Source organism: Hemitrygon akajei, chromosome 13, assembly GCF_048418815.1.
Source record: "Hemitrygon akajei chromosome 13, sHemAka1.3, whole genome shotgun sequence".
Taxonomy (NCBI): Eukaryota; Metazoa; Chordata; class Chondrichthyes; order Myliobatiformes; family Dasyatidae; genus Hemitrygon; species Hemitrygon akajei.
Genome location: NC_133136.1, coordinates 42,355,177 through 42,376,428, shown reverse-complemented (window position 1 = coordinate 42,376,428; position 21,252 = coordinate 42,355,177). Strand labels below are relative to the sequence as shown.

The 21,252-nt window shown below is 41.6% G+C and overlaps 1 protein-coding gene across 10 annotated transcripts in view; it reads left to right on the top strand.

The window, feature by feature from the left end:
• The window catches only part of pde4d (phosphodiesterase 4D, cAMP-specific), a 1,157,264-nt gene that overhangs the window by 971,044 nt on the left and 164,968 nt on the right, over nucleotides 1-21,252 (top strand). Inside the window, exon 1 of one of the 10 annotated variants that reach the window (XM_073064485.1) lies at nucleotides 10,060-10,183. The exons of the other annotated variants lie outside the window; for them this stretch is intronic. The gene's annotated coding sequence lies outside the window, so the exon portion shown is untranslated. Of the gene's footprint in view, nucleotides 1-10,059; nucleotides 10,184-21,252 lie in introns of those variants that run through there. 10 annotated transcript variants of the gene reach the window in all.

Genomic DNA, 21,252 nt, shown 5'->3' with positions numbered 1-21,252 from the left:
AGACCTGGGCAATCTCTTAATTGTGCTGTCCATTTTACCTGACACAGGAGATTTCAGCAATCTTTCTGGTACATTCTACCTCAGACTAATATCAAACAGACTCTAGATGATATGAGTGATGTGATCAACAGGCACCAAACAGCACACCCTGACACCTTCCCCATCATTTTGGGGGATTTTAATGAGGCCATCTTAAAAAAGTCACTAATCAATCATCATCAACAAATCACCTGTAATACCAGAGGAAACAACACACTGGACCATTGCTACACCACCATCTAGAATGCCTACTGTGCTATTTCATGGCCACATTTCGGGAAGTCTGATCACCTGGCTGTACTTCTACTCCCTGAGTATAGGCAGAGACTGAAGACTACAGCACCAGTGGTGAGAACCAAGAATCTATGGACAAGGGAGGTGCAGGAGCGCCTACAGGACTGCTTTAAGTCAGTGGATGGGACTGTAATCAGGAATTCCTCTTCAAATCTGGATGAGTATGTCGCAGTTGTTATTGACTTCATTAAAACCTGTGTGGATGAGTGTGTGCCTACAAATACTTGTACGTTCCGAAACCAAAAGCCATGGATGAACCAGGAGGTATGACATCTGCTGAGGGCTAGATCTGTGGCATTTAAGTCTAGTGACACAGGTCTGTACAAGACACCCAGGTATGACTTGCGAAGGGCTATGTCAAAAGCGAAGAAACAATTCTGAGCAAGGTTGGAGGCAACATTGGATGCATGTCAACTCTGGCAGGGTTTGCAGGACATTACTTCCTACAAAGCAAAACCCAATGGCATGAATGGCAGCAATACCAAACATGCTCAACACCACCAATGCCCGCTTGAAAGGGAGAATATAACTAGAGCAGTGAAGATCCCAGCCGCATCGAGTGACCCTGTGTCATCTCTGTCCTGGAGGCCAATGTCAGGCTGTCTTTCAGGAGGGTGAACTCTTGCAAGGCAGCAGACCCCGAGGGAATACCTGGTAGTGCTCTGAAAACTTGCACCAACCAGCAGGCAGGTGTATTCGAAGGATATTTTCAACCTCTCATTGCTACAGTCAGAAGTTCCCACCTGCTTCAAAATGGCAACCAGTGCCCAAGAAGAAAAGTGTGAAAAGCCTTAATGAATATCGTCCTGTAGCACTCACATCTAAGGTGATGAAATGCTTTAGAGGATGATCATGGCAAGAATCAACTCCAACTTAACCAATGACGGGAACCTACTGCAACTTGCCTATCGCCACAATAGGTCAACGGCAAATGCAATCTTAATGGCTCTTCGCTTGGCCTTAGATCACCTGGACAATACAAACTCCTGTGTCAGGATGCTGTTCATTGACTATAGCTCAGCATTTAACACCAACATTCCTGCAGTCCTGATCAATAAGCACCAGAACCTGAGTCTCTGTACCTCCCTCTGCAGTTGGATCCTCGCCTTCCTAACTGGAAGACCACAACCTTGCACTCAACATCAGTAAAACCAAAATGCTGATTGTGGGCTTCAGAAAGGATAGGAGAGGGAACTCAAACCAGTCCTCATAGAGGGATCAGAAGTGGAGAGGGTGAGCAATTTTAAGTTCTGCGGTGACAAGATCTCTGAGGTACCTGGTCCCAACATATTGATGGAATTATAAAGAAGGCAAGACAAAGGCTATACACACAAAATGCTGCAAGAACTCAGCAGGCCAGGCAGCATCAATGGAAAAGAGTACAGTCGATGTTTTGGGCCAAGACCCTTCAGCAAGTCTAGAGAAAAAAGGATGAGGAGTCAGAGATAGAAGGTGGGGCCAGTGCAGGAAGAAACACAAGGTGATAGGTGAAACTGGGAAGGGGAGGGGGTGAAGTAAAGAGCTGGGGAGTTGATTGGTGAAAGAGATAAAAGGCTGGAGAAGGGGGAATCTATTAAGAGAGAACAGAAAGCTATGAAAGGAATAAAAAGGGGGACGAGCACCAGAGGGAGGCAAAGGGCAGGCAAGGAGATAAGGTGAGAGAGGGAAAAGGGGATGGGGAATAGAAGTGAGGGAGGCATTACTGGAAATTAGAGATATCAATGTTCATGCTATCAGGTTGGAGGCTACCCAGACAGAACAAAAGATTGCCCCTCCAACCTGAGTGGGGTCTCATCATGACAGGAGAGGAGGCCATGGATTGACATATCGGAATGGGAATGGGAAGTGGAATTAAAATGGGAAGCCACTGGGAGGTCGCGCTTTTTCTGGTGGATAGAGTGTAGGTGCTCGGCAAAGCGTCGGGTTTCATCAATCTACATCGGGTCTCACTGATAAACAGGAGGCCACACCAGGAACATTGGATACAGTCGATGACCCCAACAGATTCACAGGTGAAGTATCACCTCACCTGGAAGGATTGTCTGGGGCCCTGAATGGTAGTGAGGGAGGAGGTGTAAGGGCAGTTGTAGCATTTGTTCCACTTGCAAGGGTAAGTGCCAGGAGGAAGATCAGTGGGGATGGACAAATGGACAAGGCAGTCACACAGATCCCTGCAGAAAGCAGAAAGTGGGGGGGAGGGAAAGATGTGCTTGGTGGTGGGATCCTGTTGGAGGTGGTGGAAGTTATGGAGAATTATGTGCCAGACACGGAGGCTGATGGGATGGGAGATGAGGACAAGAGGAAACCCTATCCCCGGTGGGGTGATGGCAGACATGCACAAAATGGAAGAGATGCGGTTGAGGGCAGCATTGATGGTGGAGGAAGGGAAGCCCCTCTCTTTGAAAAAGGAGGACATCTTTGTCCTGGGATGAAGAGTCTGAGAGCAGATGAGGCGGACACAGAAATGAGAGAAGGGGATGGCATTTTTCAGCACAATATTCTTCGTAACTTCCATTATCTCCGTTACTTCCAGTAATGCCAACCCTCCCCGTTCCCCCGTCCCCCACTCGTCTCTTTTCCGTCTCTCACTTTATCTCCTTCCCCACCCATCGCCTTCCACTGGTGCTCCTCCCCCTTTTTTTAATCTTCCATGGCTTTCTGCCCTCCAATTAGATTTCCCCCCTCTCCAGCCCTGTATCTCTTTTACCAATCAACTTCCCACATCTTTACTTCACTCCTCACCTTCCAGCTCTGACTCCACGTCTTCTTTTCTCCAGCCTTGCTGAAGGGTCTCGGCACGAAACTTCGACTGTACTCTTTTCCATCGATGCTGCCAGACCTGCTGCGTTCCAGCATTTTGTGTGTGTTGCTTGGATTTCCAGTACCTGCAGATTTTTTCTTGTTTGTGATAAGACAGTGGCCATATTTCATTAGGAGTTTAAGGAGATTTGGGTTGTCACCTAAAATATTCAAAAACTTCTACAGATGTACAGTGGAAAGCATTCTGATTGGCTGCATCGCTGTCTGATATGGGGGTGGGGAGGGTGCGGGATCTATTGCACAGGATCGAAAGAAGTTACAGAAAGTTGTAAAATTTGTCAGCTCCATTTTGGGTATTTGTCTCTGTAGTATCCAAGACATCTTGAAGGAGTGGTACCTCAAAAAGGCAGTGTCCATTATTAAGGAGCACCATTACCCAGGGCATGCCTTCTTCACGTTATTACTATCAGGAAGGAGGTACAGAAGCCTAAAGACACACACTTAGCAATTCAGGAACAGTTTCTTCCCCTCTGCCATCCGATTCCTAAATGGACATTGAACCATTTATTTCAATGTATTATTTCTGTTTTGGCACTATTTTTAATTTGACTATTTATTAAATATATATATATATATATATATATATATATATATATATATACTGTTGTGATTTAATTATAATTTTATATACTATCATATATTGTAATGTACTGCTGCCATTAAGTTAATTAAATTTCACAGCATATCCCGGTGATATTAAACCTGATTCTGATTCTGAGTTCTAGAACCAATTGATAAAAAATGAGTGAATCAGATGTTCATTTGTTGAAAACTAATAACTGGGATCAGTTATCTGCTTGCAAATTTATCAGTGTTTTGTCCTTTGTCAACTCTGATGCCTATGTGTACAAATCCCATTTACCCACATTAGGCCCATCCTCCTTAACACTTTTCCTGTTCAACTACCTATCCAATTATTGCCTCAGATAACCCACAAATAATGAAACATTTGGCACAAGTACTTGATGACACAGGAAATATTTACTTGTGTAAAGGTTAATAAATGTTAAGTAATCTTGTAGATGAGATACTTATAAATAAACCAACATTTATCAGCAGGAGAAAATAAGTAAAATTGATTTAGTTACGATCAATGAACAATCTGCTGAAGGAATTCAGCAGATCGATCAGCATCTACTTGGGGAGTGGTGTGGATGCGGAGGGTGGGGGCAAGCAATTATTGATGTTTTGGGGTGGAAACCCTGCGTCAGGCTGCCACATTGTGTGCCTGTTGGGATTCTTATAACAATGGACAAGTAATATACAAACTTGGAGAAGTCGGTAAATCAGGTTAGGAATAAAAAGAGGCTGATGAATTCTGCTTGAATTCCAGCTGCAGATGCTCAGCCAGTGCATACCGTGCATGTTATGGGCTACGCCTATTTGTATCTGGCACTTAACAATCCAAACAGTGAGCACAGAGACTGCTTCAAGACCGGCTTGAGAAATTTAGATGAATATTTTCATCCAGCAGCTGCATTAAACAATCCGTCAGTTTCTTTGAGGCTTTCTTCCCTATCCTGCACCTTTATTTGTTGTTCTATATAGCACCGATCCCTGCATTGGCTAGATAATAGGATTCAAATTTAATCCAGAAAGTCGACTTAAATGGCTGTCTTTGAAGAGGAGATGCTGTTCACATCTTATCAGAAAAATTATGTATAAAGTTGTTAAGTGAAAAAAGTGCAGAAACAATAAAAGTGAGGTAGTATACATAGGTTCAATGTCTATTTAGGAATCAGATTACAGAAGGGAAGAAGCTGTTCCTGAATTGCCCTTTCTATTTCTGATCCTTTTATGAGTTTTGGTTTGTGTTCCCTCATCCTACCCTTTCTGAAGTCCACAATAAATTCTTTGGTCTTACTGACATTGAGTGCAAGGTTGTTGCTGCGACACCACTCCACTAGCTGGTATATCTTGCTCCTGTACGCCCTCTCTTCTCCATCTGAGATTCTACCAAGAATGGTTGTATCGTCAGCAAATTTATAGATGGCATTTGAGCTATGCCTAGCCACACAGTCATGGGTATAGAGAGAGTAGAGCAGTGAGCTAAGCACACATCGCTGTTGAGCGTCAACGAGGAGGAGATATTATCACCAATCTGCACAGATTCTGATCTTCTGGTTAGGAAGTCAAGGATCCAATTGCAAAGGGAGGTACAGAGGCCCAGGTTCTGTAGCTTATCGATCAGGACTGTAGGAATGATGGTGTCAGTAATTCTCCTTTTTAATTTGTTTCTGCATTCTACTCGTTCACTTGACTACAATCAGTTATAGTTTTTCAATTTAACCAACACACACAAAATGCTGGAGGAACTCAGCAGGCCAGGCAGCATCTATAGAAAAGAGTAACATAGAAACATAGAAAATAGGTGCAGGAGTAGGCCATTCGGCCCTTCAAGCCTGCACCGCCATTCAGTATGATCATGGCTGATCATCCAACTCAGAACCCTGTACCTGCTTTCTCTCCATACCCCTGATCCCTTTAGCCACAAGGGCCATATCTAACTTCCTCTTAAATATAGCCAATGAACCGGCCTCAACTGTTTCCTGTGGCAGAGAATTCCACAGATTTACCACTCTCTGTGTGAAGACGTTTTTCCTCATCTCAGTCCTAAAAGCCTTCCCCTTTATCCTTAAATTGTGACCCTTCGTTCTGGACTTCCCCAACATCGGAAACATTCTTCCTGCATCTAGCCTGTCCAATCCCTTTAGAATTTTATACGTTTCAATAAGATCCCCCCACAATCTTCTAAATTCCAGCGAGAAAAATGATGATGATTATCTCGAGATGATGATCTTATCATCTATCGATAAGATGATGAGAGGCATTGATCGTGTGGATAGTCAGAGGCTTTTTCCCAGGGCTGAAATGGTTGCCACAAGAGGACACAGGTTTAAGGTGCTGGGGAGTAGGTACGGAGGAGATGTAAGGGTTAAGTTTTTTACGCAGAGAGTGGTGAGTGCGTGGAATGGGCTGCCAGCAACGGTGGGGAGATGGATACGATAGGGTCTTTTAAGTGACTTTTGGATAGGTACATGGAGCTTAGAAAAATAGACAACTCTGAGTAAGCCTAGTAACTTCTAAGGTTCAGCACAACTTTGTTGGCTAAAGGGCCTGTATTGTACTGTAGGTTTTCTGTGTTTCTATGTGAATGGTCAACGTTTCAGGCTGAGACCCTACATCCAGTATTTTGTGTGTGTTGCTTGAATTTCCAGAACAGATTTTCTCATGTTTGTTTTATTTGTTCGTCTTCTAAGTAATGCATGTAGAGTGATTGGCATTTTCAGTTGACACAGTATCCACAAGTCAACATTAATATTTTCCCTCAGAATGTTGTGTTTAGAACTCCTAAAGTTATACACCTTAAGTTGTTCTCATTTGCAAATCACTTTATAATTTTATTGTTGCTCTAAATCATTCCTATATCTCAATTCTGCAAATTACTTGGATTTAATTAGCAAACACCAAGATTTTTATATTTTTCATTTCAAAATAGTCATTTAATTCTGATAGTGAAACACTAGTTAGATTTAGCTGATTGGACCGTTCCATTACAATAGCCATCCAGTGAATTTATTATAATTTTTAAATCATTATGCTAGGATTCCCTCAAAGTCATGAGGGATCTTTGCATTGTACTTTGTTAATAATTGAGTCTCTTGACCTGATGCTTATTAAAAGCAAGTTGAGAAGATAAATGTTCAAAAAAGCATGCATGGGTATAAAAGAAAAGGGCTGGTTACGTATTTCTGGTTTCCGGTGCCATTTCAGAGTCGCCATGTTCGACAAGTTTCTGATAATATAAAAGAATTTGTTTCATAAATTTTTCACTTGCAGCAAACATTTTGCTTACATTACAGAGAGAAAAGATGAGCCCCATTTAATGTAGTGCTTTAGTGTATATGCCTAGAATATGTGACAGTAAGAATTATGACTGGATTGCTGTCACCTTGAGGCTCATCTCACAAAGTCAAAAGAAACATTTTTATGCCATGCACCTAGCCTCAATTGAAGATCAGTTTCCAAAATTGAATTTGAAAATAAATGATTACATTTATTTGATCAGCACATGCAAATTGCTGGAAGATTTCAGCAGATCAGGCAGCATCTGTGGAGGGAAATGAACAGTTGATGCTTCAGGTCGAGATCTTTCATCGGGACTGGGAAGGAAGAGGGCAGAGGCTAGAATATAGGGGTGACGGGAAGCAAAAGAGCACAAGCTTGGCAGGTGGTAGGGGAATCCAGGTGAGAAGGTGAAGATGCGGGAAGGTGAAAAAAGAGAATGATGTGAGAAGCTGGGAGGTGATAGGTGGAAGACACAAGGGACTGAAGTGGGACAAATCTGGTAGGAGAGAACAATAGGCCATGGAATAAAGAGAAGGAATTGAGTATGCAGAGGGAGCGAAGTCATGAGGATGGGGAGGAGAGATGGAAGGTGTAGGAGAGGGATAAGAGCAGACAAAGAGTAGGGAGAGAGGAGGGAAACAGAGGGATGTCATTACCAGAAATTATAAAGTTCAATGTTGATGCTGTCAGCTTGGAGTCTACCTAGACAAAATATGAGGGGTTGCACCTTCTGTCTGTGTCTGGACTCAATGTGGCAGTAGAGGATGCTGTGGACAGATGTCTATGTGGGAATGGGAAGTGGAATTAAAATGGCTGTCCACTAGCACATAAGGATAAGTAATCAATGATATAAAAATGGTAACTAAAGGTTTTTTTGTCCAGATATATAAAGAGTAAAAGATGAGAGAGTGGATATTGGACTGCTAGAAAATAACACGGGAAAGAGGTAGTAAAGAGGAGCAAACAAATGACGGACAAACTTAATAAGTACTTTGCTTCCTGGTGGATGACACCAGTAGTGTGCCAGAAACTCAAGAGGATCAGGGTGCAGATGTTGCTATTACTGAGGAAAAGATGCTTGGGAAGCTGAAAGGTCTGAAGGTGGAGGAGTCACCTGGACCAGATGGACTACACCCCAGGGTCCTGAAGGAAGTGGCTGAAGAGATTGTGAAGGCAATAGTAATGATCTTTCAGGAATCATCAGATTCTGATATGGTTCTGGAAAGCTAGAAAAGTACAAATGTCACTCAACTCTTTAAGAAGGGAGGAAGACAGAAGAAAGGAAATTATAGTCCAGTTTGCCAGATTTCAGTGTTTGTGAAGTTGCTGGATTCCATTATTAAGAATGAGGTTTCAGGGTACTTGGAGGCACATGATAAAATAAGTCAAAGTCAGCATTGTTTCCTTGAGGGGAAATTTTGCCTGACAGTTCTGTTGGAATTCTTTGAGGAAGTAAGGCAGGATAGACAAAGTAGAGTCAGTAGATGTTGTTTACTTGGATTTTCAGAAGGCCTTTGACAAGGTGCCACACATGAGACTGCTTAACAAGATAAGAGCCCATGGTATTGCAGTAAAGGTGCTAGCAGGGATAGAAGATTGGCTGACTGTCAAAGAGTGGGTTGGCTGCTGGTGACTAGTGATATTCCGCAGGGGGCCTAGTGTTGAGGGACAAGCCATTAAGGCCCAACTCAGTGGCATGGAAGTCCTTATATTTAGGAGCTACCAAGAACTGTAATATCTGACGTGCTACTATGGGATGTGAAGGATTTCAGTCAGTTTATGGTGCAAAGGTGAATTTGTAGGGGAAAAGAGCATGGAAACAAATGTCAGTGTTATGAGGAAAGTTCCTTTAGAACTGTCAGTCTTCTGGGAGATCTTGTGTGAGATATTAGAATGGTACTTCTCAGAAAGGTACTGTTGGAATGAAGGTAGCAATCTACATGAGTTGCTGCTTTAGTCATGCAGGGTGAATTGTATCTGAGGTCTGATAGCCATATGAAAAGTAGAAATCATAACAAAGAATCATGCGCAAAGTGAAGGAAGACAACAGATAGAATCAGAGAACCTTAGTAAGGTATTTGTCTTCCAGTATGTGCAATCACCATCAAAATGTTGTCTTCAAATTCTCAATTACAAATTCCATGTGGTGGCTGACTGGTTGCAGTTGATGCTGGACAGATTGAGAGTATGCTCAACAATGTCACACCATCGTCAAGAGAGAAGACAAATAGTACATCACTTCCCGTTCATGTTTATTGTTCACACTCCGTAAACAGTGTACCAATGCCATCAACAGTAGCTTTTTGCCACAGTATAAAAGTACATTACAATCATGATGAACATACATTAAAATAATTATCATAACTTGTATATAACGAGCAAAAATAACAAAATAAACATCACAGCAAGTTGAGAGAGAGAAAAAGCAGTGTAGTGCGAGATAGTGTTAGGGCTTTTTGTGTCAGTTCAAGAACCTGATGGCAGTGGGGAAGAAGCTGTTGTTGAACCCTGAGGGTCCTGTACCTCTTGCCTAATGGCAGAATTTAAAAGAAGACATGGCACGGACGATGGTGAATGTCACTTTCCTCTACTATCGTTTCTTGTAGATGTCCTTGATGACCGGGAGAGCTGCATACTTGATGGAACTGGCTGCATCCACTACTCTGTATAATCTCTTGCGTTCTGATGCGTTGAACTTTCCATATGTGGGCATGATAAAACCAGTCAAACTGCTTTCCGCTGTACACCTGTAGAAGTTAGAAAGAGTCTTCAATGAACTGCTGAATCTCCTTAAACTCTGAAGAAAGTAGAGATGTTGGAGGACCTTCTTTGTGGTTGCATGATGTTGACACCCAAGAAGCTCATTCTGTTCACCACAGGCTCGTCAGTGATGAGTCCTGCATGTTCACCTCACTTCCCCTTCCTCGAGTCCACAATTAGCTTTTTGGTTTTGCTGACGTTGAGAGCAAGGTTGTTGTTGCGACACCACTCAAGCAGCTGACCTATCTTACTCAAGTATACTCACTTCTCTCGTGTAGAGGGTAACTTATCTGATTCCAGCTGATTCAGTGTAACCAAGCATGTCAGGATTGACTCTGTGGTGTTTTGACAAAGGTGGGAGCCAAGAGGAAGATCTCCAGAAAGGAATTACACATGAGGATTGAAGGTGAAAACTCCAAAGGTGAGTCAGTGAAGAGAGGCAATGTAAAAATAGGAGAGTCTGAGCGTACGGTCAGATTGGAGTGCAGACAGCACAGAAACAATGTACACAAAATAGTGAGAGTCCTATGAATGCCCAAGTTGTGGAGAAGTGGCCTGAAAAATCAAATTGTCTGCAAGAATATGAGTCAGTATATAAATGTTATGAATCAAAGACAGATCTTTGTAAGCTGAAGTTACAAGGTAAAGGAATATACCACAGAAGTCTCTGGAGAATTCGAATGCTGCATGGGTTCTAAAGTTTTCTTCATATATAACTGGATTTACCAGTTTATATTCTTGTATGTAACCAAGCATATAAGATTACAGATGACCTTTCAAACTGACAATGAAGGTAAATGTGAGGTTGCACGTTGATAAGATTACCTAGGGCGGTACCTACACAGTAAGTGGCTGAGCCTTGTGGAGTACTATAGAACAGAGAGACCCAGAGAAACAGGTACATACTGCAGCTCCTCGAAAGCGGAGACACAGGTAGACAGGGTGGTGACGAAGGTGATGGCATGCCTGCTGTAGGAAGGGATGGTACTGGAGCATAGCACAAAGTGCAGTCTGTTTACAGTTCCTCAGTCAGGGTTTGATTCTCACCGCTGTCTGTAAGGAGTTTGTACATTCTCCCCATGACTTGTGCGTCTGTAGTTGTGAACTTCCCATGATTCAGGTAATTTACAAAGACAGGTTTGTAAAAAGGGCCTGAAGGATCATTGGGGACCTGTCACCCCAACCACAAAGTGTTCCAGCTGCTACCATCTGGGAAACAGTACCCCAGCATAAAAGCCAGAACCAACAGGTTCCGGGACAGGTTCTTCCACCAGGCCGTCAGACTGATTAACTCACGCTGATTTGAGTGTATTTCTATGATACATTGAATGTTCTATTTATTATAAATTACAATGATTACACATTGCACATTTAGGTGGAGACATAATGTAAAGATTTTTACTCCTCATGTATGTGAAGGATGTAAGAAATAAAGACAATCCAATTCAATTCAATTTTCCTGTGGGTGCTCTTGTTTCCTCCCACATTCCAAAGGGTTAGTCATTTTAGCCCATGCTATGTTGATGCTGGTAGCATGGCAAAACTTGGGGGCTGGTTTGCATAATCCTCACTGATTTGATTTGATACTAAATGATGATTTTACTGTGTGTTTCAGTGTACAAGTCAAGTCAAGTCACTTTTATTGTCATTTCGACCATAACTGCTATGTACAGTACATAGTAAAAATGAGACAACATTTTTCAGGACCATGGTATTACATGACACAGTACAAAAACTAGACTGAACTATGTAAAAAACAACACAGAAAAAAACTACACTAGACTACAGACCTACCCAGGACTGCATAAAGTGCACAAAACAGTGCAGGCATTACAATAAATAATAAACAGGACAATAGGGCAGTAAGGTGACTGTCCAGGCTTTGAGTATTGATGAGTCTGATAGCTTGATACATAGTCTGGTCGTGAGAGCCCGAATGCTTCGGTGCCTTTTCCCAGACGACAGGAGAGAGAAGAGTTTGTGTGAAGGGTGCATGGGGTCCTTCATAATGCTGTTTGCTTTGCGGATGCAGCGTGTAGTGTAAATGTCCGTGATGGCGGGAAGAGAGACCCCGATGATCTTCTCAGCTGACCTCACTATCCATTGCAGGGTCTTGCGATCCGAAATGGTGCAATTTCCAAACCAGGCAGTGATGCAGCTGCTCAGGATGCTCTCAATACAACCCCTGTAGAATGTGATGAGAATGGGGGGTGGGAGATGGACTTTCCACAGCCTTCGCAGAAAGTAGAGACGCTGCTGGGCTTTCTTTGCTATGGAGCTGGTGTTGAGGGACCAGGTGAGATTTTCCGCCCAGGTGAACACCAAGAAATTTGCTGCTCTTTGGTACATGTGACAAACGAAGCCGATATAACTGGTGGGTAAACTCTCCTCATTGGCTCTCTCCGTAACTGGGTGTAGGATTCTTGACAGAAAGACGACGGTCAGGGAATATTGCTGGCAATGCCTCTGGCTTCATCGCTGACACCCTTGGTGGGGCAGCGTACTCAGCCCGCTGCTGTTCACGCTGCTGATGCAGGACTGCAATGCTAGATCCAGATCAAAACGAGTCATCAAGTTTGCTGATGACACAGCAGTCAACACTGACAATGGCGACGAGACAGCATACAGAGAGGAGGTAGAGCGGTGCCAGCACAACAACTTGAGCCTCAGTGTTAACGAGACCAAAGAGATGACCACTCCTCACTGCACGTAACCAGCTTCTCCACGGAGAGGGTTAGCAGCATCAAGTTTCTTGGAGTGCACATAATGGACAATCTCACCCACCCATTTGAGGTATTTATCAGGAGCACTGCATACACATGGTCCTTAGTATTGTCAGTGACCCCTCCCATCCATCCAACCGTCTTTCTGGTCATCAGGCAGGAGGTAGGATGGAAACATTTTCTTCCCCCGGGCTGTGAGACTACTGAACTCCTGCCACCATCATGTATCAAGCATTATACTGTTTACCTTTTAACTCGTGTCATAAACACACCTTATTATTTGTTAATTTATGTGTGATTATATTGTTGTTGTTGTTGTTGTTGTTGTTGTTGTTGTATGTCAGTAATATGTATTGTGTTGTGCACCTTGATCTGGAGGAGCATTGTTATGTCTGCCCGTATACATGTACACGGTCAAATGACAATAAATTTGAACTTGGCTTGACTTGACTTGAACTAATCTTTTTAAACTGGAAAGGATATGGGAAAAACTTACAAGGATGTTCAAGCAACACACACACAAAATGCTGGTGGAACGCAGCAGGCCAGGCAGCATCTACAGGAAGAAGCAGTCGACATTTCGGGCCGAGACCCTTCATCAGGATTAACTGAAAGAAGAGATAGTAAGAGATTTGAATGTGGGAGAGGGAGGGGGAGATCCAAAATGGGATCTCCAAAATGGAGGGGGTGGGATGAAGCTAAGAGCTGGTAAGTTGATTGGCGAAAGGGATACAGAGCTGGAGGAGGGAGAGGATCATGAGACGGGAGGCCTAGGGAGAAAGAAAGGGGGAGGGGAGCACCAGAGGGAGATGGAGAGCAGGCAAGGAGTGAGAGGGACAGAGAGAGAAAAAAGAGAGAAAGTAAAGGAGGAAATAATAAAGAAAGAAAGAAAGGAAGGAAGAATGGGATTAGAAGGGGAGGAGGGGCATTTACGGAAGTTAGAGAAGTCAATGTTCATGCCATCAGGTTGGAGGCTACCTAGACAGAATATAGAATGTTGTTCCTCCAACCTGAGTGTGGCTTCATCTTGACAATAGAGGAGGGCATGTCCCTCTCACAATCACTCCTTGCCTACTCTCCATCTCCCTCTGGTGCTCCCCTTCAATCAACTTTCCAGCTCTTAGCTTCACCCCACCCCCTCCTGTCTTCTCCTATCATTTCGGATCTCCCCCTCCCCTCCCACTTTCAATTCTCTTACTGTCTCTTCTTTCAGTTAGTCCTGATGAAGGGTCTCGGCCTGAAATGTCGACTGTACTTCTCCCTATAGATGCTGCCTGGCCTGCTGCGTTCCACCAGCATGTTGTGTGTGCTGCTTGAATTTCCAGCATCTGCAGATTTCCTCATGTTTGCATTTTAAAATTTACAAGGATGTTACCAGGACTGGAGGGATGTATTATAAGGAGAGTTTGGATAGCCTAGGGCTTTGTTCCCTGGACTGTAGGAGGCTGAGTAGTGACCTTGTAGAAGTTTATTAAATTATGAGGGCCATGGACATAGTGAATAGCCGTAGTCTTTTCCTCAAGGTAGGGATGTCCAAAGCGAGAATGTGTAGGTTTAAAGAGAGGACAAAGAGCTTCTTGTGTGTATGGAAGAAGCTGCCAGAGCGAGTGGTAAACGTGGATACAATTACAGCATTTGAAAGACATTGGGACAGGTACATGTACAGTGTAGGATAGGTTGAAAGGGCTAGGAGCCAAATGGGACAAGATCAGTTAGGCAGATCGGTGTGGATATATTCTTATTTTGCTTTCTAAAGAGATTATTTATTGTATTTTAAACTCTACAATTTGTTTCATGTCATAGTTTGATTTTTACTCTGTACTCATTAACATATTGGGAAAGTCAATTAAACATTAGTGCTCTTAAAAAAAACTGGCTTGCAGCTAGTTAGAAATCTTCAATGCAATTGACTGCTCAGTGTGCTTGATATCAAGATGCTGAAGGACTGCACGAGTTGTTGCTTAACAGCAACATATTGGAAAAGAGAGAGTTCTTCCACAGTGGTAGCTAGGCCATTAGTAAGCATTGTCACTTCATATTGCAAAATCCTAGCCTTTATCCCAATTAACTGTATATACCTGAATTTGAGAATTTATGGTTCCAGTTACACTCAGCCTCAGAAGCTCACAATCCCAGCAGCACTGTGTAGCAACAACTATTTACAGCAACAACCCAGCCACTTAAATTGGGATGAGAGTTATAGACTTGGCAGTTGTACTAATATTTTGGTAAGAGTTATGCGTGATCAGTCACTTTGTTCCTTGTTATCAGTGGAAACGATTTTTACAATTATGTTTGGTTCTTTACGTGATGATTAGCTTTACTGTTTTTTTCCGGAATGTTTGTAATCAACTGGTATTATTTTAATAACATGGTAGCATAGCGGTTAGTGCAATGCTATTACAGCTCGAGGCATCCCAGAGTTTGGAGTTCAATTCTGGCGCTGTTCTGTAAGGATTTTCTGTACGTCCTCTCTGTGGAATGCATGGTGTTTCTCCAGGTCCTCCCGTTTCCTCACACAGGCCAAAGACATACTATATAGGTTAATCATTGTAAATTGTCATGTGATTAGTTTAGGGCAGGGGTTTCCAAACTTTTTTATGCTAAGGAGCCTTACCATTAAGCGTGGACCCAAGTTGGGAAGCCCCAGGTTGGGTTTAATCAGGTTTGTCGCATATACTGGGGTGGCATAGCTTGAAGGGCCGAAAGGGCCAACTCTGCACGGTATCACTAAATAGATAAATAAACTGGTCTTAAATTAGTCCTGGCTTTGTAACGTGTCTTGGAACAGCAGATTGATGCAGCTGGGATATCAGACTGTTTAAGTGCACTTTATATACTATGCAAGCACACAAAGGAAATCGGGCCCAAGCGATAAGAGAAATCCATAGTGGTTACAACGCTTTACAACACCAGGGACCCAGGTTCAATTCCCGCCCCGTCTGACTGCAAGGAGTTTGTACATTCTCCCCATATCTTTGGGTGCTCCGGTTTCCTTCCAAAGATGTACCAGTTGGTAGGTTAATTAGTTTTTGCGAATTGTTCTGTGATCAGGGCAGGGTTAAATCAGGGGGTGGGGGGGGGGCGGTTTGCTGAGAGGCACGGATTGAAGGTCTGGAAAGATCTATTCCTCGCTCTATATCTATCAACCAATCAATAAATAAAATTATCCCTGATCAGTTCTGAGTATCTGAATGATTGTATCATTGGGACAAAATTATGAAGTTATCAGTTTTGGGGAGATTAGCTTTCCAATATCTTTTGTACTTTGGTCACAGTCCACACAAGCTACCACCTCAACTAGAAGGAGAAAGAAAAATGAAAATAAACTCAAGTATGAGTCTGCTTGAAAACATGGCTGATTTGCTGAGTGGGGCAAAGGTGTAAGAATGGATCTGAGCAGCAGGTGGCAGCACAGAGCTGCAGCCTCAACCCCAGTCATCGAGGCTGAGTCCTGACTTCAGTGCAGCCTGTGTGGAGTTTGCACAATCTGCCTGTGACGATATGGTTTTCCTTTACATTCTCTAGTATCCTCCAATGTTCCAAAGTTGTGGGGTCGATGTATTAATTGGTTACTATAAATTGTCTACAGTGTGTAGGCAAATGGAAGAATCTGGAAGGAGTTCATGGGGATATGATAGGAATAAAGTGGGATTAGTGTAGTGTTAATATCGATGTGTGCATTATGGTCACCATGGGCTTCGTGGCAGTAAGGCCTGTCTCCTCAGTGAGTGACACTTTGGCTGTTTCACACACGTTCCTATCTCCCAAGAGCAAGGCAATCAGCAAAAAGGCTAAGTGCTGAATCCATGGACCTTGGAAGTGCAGGGCAGGACGGTTACCATCTGAGCACAATTCAGCACAAGTCATGCATGCAGCCAACCAAATCAACATGTTCACTGTGAGAAATACTCAGTGCTTCAGTCCACACCTGTGGAAAATGAAACAGAGTGAGTGTTACGGGTCAAGGACACCTGACAGAACTAGCAAGGAGAGGGAGAGAAAGCTTGTTCAGCTGCAGGGTGCGGTGGGGGATGTCTCTGATAAGGTAAAATGGGGGTGGTCATGGGGAATAAATGTAAACAAAGCTATCTTGTCAATGAGTGAATGCAAGCAGTTAGAAGATAAACAATTTACATAGATAATAGAATGTAAGAGTTGCAAATCACAAAACGGACATGAAGCGTTAAATTTGTTTCTCTTCTCCAGATGCAGCTTGACATGCTGAGTAGTTCCAGCATTTTCTGTTTTTATTTTAGATTGCATGAGACCATGAGACACCTTAAGAGACAGGGCATATATTGTATAAATCTCTCTGACATTAAATGTATCTATTGAAAGCAGAATTAGGTTATTCAGCCCATTGAGTCTGCTCCGCCATTTCTCAGAGATGATCCATTTTCCCTCTCGAATAAGGCCAGAAGAAATAGAGATATGGATAGAGATTTTTGAGATAGATTGCCAGCATCTGCAGTTTTTTTTTCAGTTTTCAATTTAATTTGGCTTTGGAAACTTAATGAATAACAAGATAAAATTGTTATTAACTAATTATTGATGGACCCTGCCTTAAACAGGACTCCTTAAATTATTTGGAATTACAATCCAGATAATATTATCCAAATTATTATCTGGATAATAATTTCCAGATTATTATCTGGAAATCCCAAATTTCCAGGGATCAAAACTGGAGAGAGTGAGCAATTTCAAGTTCCTGGCTGTCAGTATCTCTGAGGATCTAACTTGGTCCCAACAATTCAATGTGGCTGTAAAGAAGGCAAGACAACAGGAATATTCCATTAAGAATTTGAAGAGATTTGATTTGTCACTTAAAACACTCTGAAACTTCCACAGATGTACTGTGGAGAGCATTCTGACAGGCTGCATCACTGCCAGGTCTTGAGGGCGGGGATGGTGGTTCTACTGCATAGGAGAAAAGATAGTCCAGAAAGTTGTAAAATTAGTCAGGTTCATTTTGGATACTAGTCTCTGTAGTATCCAAGACATCTGCAAGGAGCCTTGCCTCAGAAAAGCAGCATCCATTATTAAGGACTCCTTCACCCAGGGCATGCCCTCTTCTCATTGTTACTGTCAAGAAGGAAGTACAGAAGCCTGAAGACACACACTCAGTGATTCAGAAACAGCTACTTCCCCTCTGCTGTCTGATTCCTAAATGGACATTGAACCCATGAACTCTACCTCAATTTTATTATATTATTTCTGCTTTGCACTATTTTTAATCTAAGTTTAATATACATAAATATACTTACTGGAATTGAATTATTTTTTATTCTTTCTATATTATTATGCATTGCATTGAAGTGCTGCAGCTGTAAACAACTTTCACAACACATGCTGGTATTAGCAAACCTGATTCTGATTCTGAGATGCTGGAATCTAGAGGAATTAACAATCTGCTGGAAGAACTCAGCAGGTCAAGTAGCGTCTGCAATAGGAAAGAAATGATCACCTTAGAATCCTTCATCACTCCCCTTCTCCACTTTTTATTGGACATCCCATCTCCCCACTCAGGGTTTTGACCCAAACCGTGGACAATTCTTTTCCTCCCACAGATTGTAATATTGAAACCAGTGCAGTTTGGAGTAGTTTAAAAGCTCAGGGTGAATGCACAGATTTCAGGTGTGTTCAACTTTGGGACAACCTGAGAGGGTCAGATGCATTACAATTTTAATGCATCTGTTCTGGCATGGTCAGATTTCCAGACTAGTATGTATGTTGAAGTTTAAATTTTACCTTGCACTTATTGCAACTTGTATTACATCTGTTAATTTTGAGCTGTAGGAAAATAAATCCTGGTGTTAATGTCAGGAATTGAAGTTGATTTCCTGCAAACACCTGACAGATCTAACACTATACCAGGAAACTGCTATTTTTGACATTGCATTGAATGTTATGAGCCTCAGGTCTGTGTTCATCATGCATTCATAGTACAGGTAGAGTACCACTTATATGAAATAAGCTTCTGAAATCTGATTTTGTTGTGAGCACTGACGTGATGCCACAATTGGAAAATTCCACAAGACATTGGGTGGGTTACCAGGCGATGCAAAGGTCTCTGTACAACAAACAGTTGTGAGATGAGACCTCACATTTGTAATGAGCAGAAGGTAATGAAAAATAGTACAGCACTGCATAACGTGAGAAATGAAGATCTCAATCATGTATTCGCAACATCAGAGTGAAATATTCGTTCAACGTTATACTGATCATGAAACAAACAATGATCTATTAGGACAAACTGAAAATTGAAAGTAATTATGAATATTCAGCAGGCAGTTTCTGGAAAGTTAAGAAAAGCCATGGTATTAAGTTTTTAAAGTGTCTGCTGATAGGAAAATCTGCAAAGCTGATTGTTTTTGTACCTTCCATAAACCTGAAAAAGGTTAAGTACAAATACTGCAACCTTTGTAGGTGGAGACTGAAAGCTTGCCGCTGTTTCCTCTTGTTCAACAGCTGATTCAAGTATTCTGCTGATGCTGCTGTGCTGCCTTTGTTACCCTGCACCTATTATCTCATTATGTTAATAGTAGGTAGTGATTTTTACTCTTTAGTACATATCTGTGATGAACAAGTGTAAGACAAAGACTGCTGACTGGCAGCACATCAATTCAGAGTCGGAATGACGGCAATCCCAAGCTTTCTGATTATATATTCCAAAATTTGAAAAAATCCAAAACACTTCTGGCCCAAGCATTTTGGATAAGAGGGACTCAACCTTTAAGTGAAAATTATAACATATGTTTGTAGAGCAAATTTTAAAAAAGCTTATTACTGAAATGCTGCATCAGCCTACAAAGACTCTCATTCCAACATGCAGTATTAAGTTAATAAATAAGGAATATACAAAACTGGCATCCAAAGTTAGAATACAGGGTTATCACTGGATGCCAAACCACTAAGATTTTCGAATGGTCAGAAAGCAAGTTATTGGAATTTTGCAGGGGAGGGGTGGAAAGTGGACAGCTTTAATCTCCAGCCCATTTTCTTGTCTCTAATCCAATCTGTCCTCTCTGCAACTTAAAAAACATTTGTTTTCTCATTTTTGCAGTTCTGAAGATAGGTGATTGAAACCTTTCCCCTTTCCACAAAATGCTGAATCTTTCCAGCACTTTTCATGCATTTCAGAGGAACCTGAGATGGAGATTGCATGCTTCATCAAGATAAATCGGTGTCTTCAATCAAATGCTGTTGTCCAACAGCACCAAGTACCGTACTTGCAGAGTCATTTGCCAATGGCAAGCAATTGAAGATTTTCAGTAGTTTACTCTTTGCTTGCCAGATAATTTTTATATGACTTAAGTCGTTGCTAGAATTTGCCACTAATTACAAATTAGAGCCTCATTATCAAAGAAAATAAAGGAAACAAAATAAAGTGGGTTCAGGTTAATTGAAATATTGGTTAATCAGAGCAGCTGCTTATGAGGGATAACCATTAAAGAACAAAAACTAAATTCAGAAAATAACTGATTATTTGAGACTCTGCTACTTGAATAGGACAGAAGACTGTTGCAGAACAATTTCTAACTAGTGTCAGTTACATGCACTTGCTTGACCATTTGACACCACACCATGTTAAGAGCAAATAGTCTTTAAATAGTGTCAATTGCATGTGTTTGTATTCAAAAGGCAGTGATTTTTGTCACTGATAGTTGGCGAGAAATAAGCAGTAAGGCATTTTGGAACCATTTTGCTCACCATGGTTTCAAGCTTGGAGATGCCGGCAACGGCGAGGAGTGAAACAATTTAAATACTTCAATGCGGTATCAGCAATCATCTTGAATGTTATAATGAACATGAAGATTCGGTGGATGCAGTTGCCTATAGTATTGTATAAAGGGAATCCATTATCTGCACTAGGGGTGTGTGCTGATATTGTTAATTTACAGTTAATCAAAAGAACACAGCAGATGAATTCCTCCATTGATAACTTTTAGGAACTAAGACACAGTTTGAGAGTACTGTAGAGGTATTGGCAACATTCTGCAATTTATCTAAATGTATAAATTGTTAGTTAAATGACAGTTTGTCTTTTTTATACCTTTCAACTATTTGCATGGAACTTTGGCTAATTGGGGCAGTCACTTAATTGGGCCAAAATGTACTGATCCTGATGGGTCCCAATTAACCAGAATCCACTGTACTTTTCTTTCATAGGTAATGACTTTTCAACGAAGGATTTAGTTACACAGTGTGATTGATTAGAATGTCATTAACTGAAGATTCCATTGTAGAAAGTTCACATTCGTCCTTGGCTGCTAGTGGAACTTCCTTTTCAGTCCTTCTTCGTTTGCAATGTTTCCAAGTTTGAAAAGATCTCAGTGGGCTTAAAGCTGAAAAATGCATTTTCTTTGGAAGGATAACAAACAAAGGTTTAATCAAAAACAGATGGCTTGTTAGTACAGACAGCAAAAAATAATTCATCAGAACTGACACAGACTCTGACTTAGATAGATTGACTTTAATTCCATGATTAAATGTTGAATACTTAACTTATTTCTTTGAGTCTATTTGTTCATTTAATTAATAGAATGGAAATATATTTATGGGACTAATTATAACTAGATTAACAATCAATAGATCTGATTTAAAATAGCTGTCCAAGAAACAGTAAATAATGCTTATGCATATGTAGATATTTTTTCTCATTATTACTGTTACATTTCTCTCTGCTATTTGCGTTCAGTTGTATTCAGAATCTTGGTCATCAGTTTATTTTGTTTAATTTGGGTTTAATGCCACAATGGGAGGT